The following is a 6,000-nucleotide window of genomic DNA, read 5'->3' on the forward strand; positions in this document are numbered from 1 at the left end:
GGTTAAATTAGGAAAGCTGCACAGACACTGATTCTTTAAAATGCCATAACTTGGGTGTCCGATATCCAAATCAAGTGATTAAAATGTCCAAATTCATCTACTCTTCCTTATATACAATTTTTATGAAGGGGCCGAAGCCCATAATGCACGTTATCCTATTCGAAATCAGATGTGAAGTTTCATTAACCTAGGGTTTCCTCCCTAAGCTCTATTTAAGCACATTAAGAGGCCATTAGGGATAATTCTTTTCTCACGTGAATAGTATCCAATTTTCCTTTATCTCCATTGTTCTTGTCAAGATGGAAGGCTAAGGATTTTGTAACTGGTTGCATGCCACACTCCTTACCTGGTTTGAATCTTTGGACGTTTTTGTATATCTGTTTTCATCTTTAATCTTATGGTTTTGTTTCTTTGCTTCTTCTCAAGTGTGTATGTATTTTATGCGATCGTATGAATGCATGCATGATGCTTGGGCAGATTTGACTAATAGCCTCAATTGGGGTATTGGTTGCAGGAAATAAAATAAACTTAGTGGGCGATTGTTCATGTCGGTTTCAGATCCGTGTGCTAAAAGAACTTGAAACTTGTATATTGATCAAGAAGATCTTCTGTGATTTTTATATTAGTTTCGATTTAGTCTTTGGCGATTGTCAAGCATCTTTGTTTGATCTGGGGATTAAAGATAAATAGGTTCTTTATATGGTGGATGATGATACCCGGGTAGGGAGGAAAGGTTGCAACCGGTTGCATCTCGGTTTACCGTCTTCGTGTTTATTTTTTTTTCTGTTTTTTTTCACCAACCCCCCCCCCCCCCCCCGCGTTTAGTCTTGTTTTGACAGATCAGTTTGAGGTTCGTTGGGAGACGACTTTGGGTTGCACCCTTGCTGCAAATCAAAATCATTATTCATCTAATCTATCGGTGTTCGACATCCCGATCAGGTATCCAAGGAATCATTGCTTCCAACGCTAGGGACAGGGCCTATCGTGAACAAGTAGAGACCCAAATGTCAGACTGGAGGAAGCGCCAATCTTCCTGGAATGAGGAGCGTCAAGAGTTAAAGGGTCGTGCTCGTCGGGCGGAGCTCGGGAAGAAGAATGCAGAGGCAGAGATTGGACGCGTGCAGGATCGACTGTCCGAGGCTTCTGTTGGTACCTCGGGTCTTCACGGGAAAATTACAGACTTACGCTCTCAGCTAGAAGCTGAAGAGCACAAGAATGTTGGTTTGATGGCGCAACACGAGGCACTTTTGCAGGAACATTCTCTACGCCTGTCAGAATTGAAGATAAGTCAGAAAGATGCTCGAGCTATTCGGGTTGAAGCAGTGAAAGAATATTGTCTCTCAACCGACTGTCAAGATAGGAAGGGAAAGTATGCTTCCAGCTTCCTGAAATATGGATTTTATCTGGCCCGTGCACATCTAGAATCTCAGCGTCCGGGAGAGACCTTTCTTGAACTTTTTCTTACTCGCGAAGTTGAGGAGTCTCATCAAGTAGATTGGCGTCAATATGAGCCGAATGAGCCTATGAGTCCTTCTTCTTATCTGGACTCTTACTTAGTGGATGATTTGGAAAATTTGACGGGCCCTTGGGATCCGTTTCCTTTCAATCATGGGGAAGAAGGCATGACGGTCGATCCCGGAGCCGTTGGAAAAGATCCTAGCCCGGCCGATGAAGATATCCCTCACATGGTCGAGGTTGAGGAAGGGGAATTCCCAACGGGGCCTCCTGAGATTCCTGTTGTGTCGTTGGGATCTTCTAAGCGTTCCTCTCGCAAGTCCCGCTCCCGCGAGTAGACCCTCATTGTAGTTTGCTTTCCGCTATTGCCGAGCCCATGTGCTCCTCTCATTGTAGTTTGCTTGTTTTATCAATGAATGTTTTTTCTTTGTTCTACCCAATGCGCTCTGCTCTTTATTGCTTGATTTATTCTTTTATTGCTGTCTTTAGTGATATAAGACCAAGACTCTTCTTTGGCTATTGAATCGTGCACGATGTGGCGAGCTTGAGCGTATTTTTTCTCGTTACCGGGCTGTGAGTAGGGCCACGGGTTTGATCTTAGTTTTACCTCATTGCCGGGCCATAGGCGGGACAACGGGCTCGATCGTAGTTTACCTCGTTGCCGGGCCATAGGCAGGACAACGGGCTCGATCTTAGTTTACCTCGTTGCTGAGCCGTAGGCGGACAACGGGCTCGATCGTAGTTTACCTCATTGTTGGGCCATAGGCGGGACAACGGGCTCGATCTTAGTTTACCTCGTAGGCGGGACAACGGGCTCGATCGTTGTTTACCTCGTTGTAGGGCCATAGGCGGGACAACGAGTTCGATCTTAGTTTACCTCGTTGCCGGGCCGTAGGCGGGACAACGGGCTCAATCGTAGTTTACCTCGTTGCCAGGCCATAGGCGGGACAACGGGCTCGATCGTAGTTTACCTCGTTGCCGGGCTATAGGCGGGACAACGGGCTCGATCGTAGTTTACCTCGTTGTCAGGCCATAGGCGGGACAACGGGCTCGATCGTAGTTTACCTCGTTGCTGGGCCATAGGTTGGATAACGGGCTCGATCTTAGTTTACCTCGTTGCCGGGCCATAGGCGGGACAACTGGCTCGATCGTAGTTTACCTCGTTACAGGGCCATAGGCGGGACAACGAGCTCGATCGTAGTTTACCTCGTTGTCGGGCTATAGGCAGGACAACGAGTTCGATCTTAGTTTACCTCGTTGCCTGGCCGTAGGCGGGACAACAGGCTCGATCGTAGTTTACCTCGTTGCCAGGCCATAGGCGGGACAACAGGCTCGATCTTAGTTTACCTCGTTGTCAAGCCATAGGCGGGACAACGGGCTCGATCGTAGTTTACCTCATTACCGGACCATAGGCGGGACAACGGGCTCGATCGTAGTTTACCTCGTTGTCGAGCCATAGGCGGGACAACGGGCTCGATCGTAGTTTACCTCGTTGCTGGGCCATAGTTGGGACAACGGGTTCGATCTCAGTTTACCTCGTTGCCTGGCCGCAGGCGGGACAACGGGCTCGATCGTAGTTTACCTCGTTGCTGGGCCATAGGCGGGATAACGGGTTCGATCTTTTCCTTTTCGAAAATAAAATGACAACCATGTGTACCCAAGCATTTTTACATGGTTCGGCCAAATGCGCCTACGTCCACGGTCCCATTTAGGACTTATGTTATTGCAGATGTTTTCTCAGATACATTGTTCGTATACAACTTTAGATAGTTCAAATTCCATGTTTTTCCCATAGTGTCTCCTGAAAGAGTCTGTAAAATGCAAGTGTTGGGGCCAATCAATTTTAAAATGCGGTACGGCCCTTCCCAATTTGCTCTTAACTTTCCATCATCCCTTAGCGCGTTGGTTACAACAGATCTTCGAAGTACTAAATCTCTTTCTTTCATGGGTCTATTCTTCACCCGAGAATTGAAATAACTGGCTACTCTTCTTTGATATGCAGCTATCTTTATGGCAGTGTTATCCCTCTGCTTTTCAATCAGATCCAAATTTTCTCGCAACGCTTCAGAATTCCTTGCGCCGTCCTCTTCCTCATATGCCATCAGTCTTGGGGACTTAGCTGAAATTTCAATGGGAATTAAAGCCTCCGTTCCATATACTAGATTGAATGGAGTTTCTCCCGTAGCGACCCGACTAGTTGTTCGATAAGCCCACAAAATGGTGGGTAGCTCGTCGGCCCATGTGCCTCTGGCTCCTTCAAGACGGGTTTTTAGGCCATGTAATATGGTTCGGTTACTGACCTCAACTTGTCCATTAGCTTGGGGATACGCCACTGAAGCGAATCTTAATTGAATTCCTAGGTCGTCACAAAATTTTCTAAAGGAGTCACAGTCAAATTGCTTCCCATGATCTGTGACGATAATTCTTGGTATCCCAAACCGGCACACAATGTCTTTCCACACCATTGCCTCCACTTTTCGTGCCGTAATAGTAGCCAATGCCTCAGCTTCAATCCATTTGGTGAAATAGTCAGTGGCCACTATTAAAAATTTTCTTTGCCCGGGCGCTTGAGGAAAAGGTCCCAGAATATCCAAACCCCACTGAGCGAATGGTATAGGCTAGAACGCAGGTTGTAACTGAGATATCGGGGCAGATTGAACTGGAGCGTGTCATTGACATTTGTCACATGATTTGACTTTCTTTAAGGCGTCTGACCTTAATGTGGGCCAAAAGAAACCGGCTCTCAAGATTTTGGTTGCTAGGGCTCTTGCTCCCAAGTGCTCTCCACATACTCCACTATGAGCTTCTGCTAAGACATATTCGGCCTCTTGAGGGCCTAAACATTTGAGAAGAGGTGTAGTGTAAGCTCGCTTATATAATATCCCGTCTATGATGGTAAACCTTGAAGCCCGCATCTTAAGTCTTCTTGCTTCTTGTGGATCATCTGGTAATTCATTGTTAGTGAGATAACGATAGAAGGACGATCTCCAATCTATTCCTGTCTCCACACACGATACCTCTTTTTCTTCAATGCTCAGCTGATGAAGCATTTCAACAAATACTGCTCTTCCGGTTGTTTCTTTAGTGGACGCTAGTTTAGATAAGGCATCAGCATGTCCATTGAGTGATCTGCTTATTTGTGTTAACTGGAAACTCTGAAATGTCTGTGCTAGGTCTTTTACTTTGCGCAAGTATTGGGCCACTATCTGCTCTCTAGTTTCATATTGTCCTTGAAACTGCTGCACAATCAACTGAGAATCACTATGAGCAACCAGTTGTGCTACTTCCAATTTTCTTGCTATCCTCATTCCAGCGATTAATGCTTCATATTCAACTACGTTGTTGGTACTTGGAAAAGCCAATAGTAGGGAATACTCAAACGTTTCTCCCTCCGGGGATATGAGTACAATCCCAGCGCCGCTCCCCTGTGAACTAGATGCTTCGTTAACAAACAACAACCATTCTGCCTGCCTATTTTCTGCTGCCTTACCGGAGTGTGTACATTCCACAATAAAGTCAGTCAGTGCTTGTCCCTTTATAGCTTGTTGAGGTTGATACTGGATATCATATTCACTTAACTCAATGGACCATTTGGTAAGGCGACCAGAACATTCGGGCTTTTGTAAAATACTTTGCAAGGGCTGATCTGTAAGTACGATGATCGAATGAGCTTGGAAGTATGGCCTCAACTTTCTGGATGCGTTTACCAGTGCTAATGTCATTTTTTCTGCCACTGGATAACGTGTCTCAGGGCCCTGTAATACTTTACTGACATAATATATTGGTCGATCCACCTATCCTTCTTTCCTGATTAATACTGCACTTATGGCTTCATCACTTATCCCCAAGTATAAGTACAATGTTTCTCCAGTTTCTGGTCATGTTAATAGGGGAACTTCTTTCAAATACTCCTTTAACGCTTCAAATGACTTTTGGCATTGCTCTGTCCACTCAAACTTTTTTCCTGCTCTTAATGTTCGCAAGAAGGGTAACTCTCTTTCGGCTGACTTGGAGAGAAAATGTCCAAGAGCTGCCATTCGCCCTGTCAATCGCTGAACTTCCTTAGTTGATGCTGGTGGTTCCATGTCCAATATTGCTTGTATTGTTTCAGGGTTTTTCTCGATTCCTCTTTGCGTGATCATGTATCCCAAGAATTTTCTAGACTGTACACCAAAGGCACACTTTGTTGGATTTAACCGCATCTTGTACTGTCTAAAGACTCCCAGCACTTGCGCTAGTTTTTCTACATGGGATTCGTCCTTTCGACTTTTCACAATCATGTCGTCAGCGTATGCTTCCATTGTGTCGCCCAACAGTTTTTTAAAGACTTTATTCACCATGCGCTAATAAGTGGCTCCGGCGTTCTTAAGTCCAAAAGGCATGACTTGGTAGCAATATGTCCCATTTTCAGTGATGAATGACATCTTCTCATGGTCTGGGGGGTACATCATTATTTGGTGGTACCCTGAGAAAGCATCCAGAAAGCTCAGAAACTGGTATCCAGACGTTTCGTCCACAAGACGGTCGATTCGTGGTAGCAGATAT

Source organism: Diospyros lotus, chromosome 2 (genome assembly GCF_014633365.1).
Source record: "Diospyros lotus cultivar Yz01 chromosome 2, ASM1463336v1, whole genome shotgun sequence".
Classification (NCBI taxonomy): Eukaryota; Viridiplantae; Streptophyta; class Magnoliopsida; order Ericales; family Ebenaceae; genus Diospyros; species Diospyros lotus.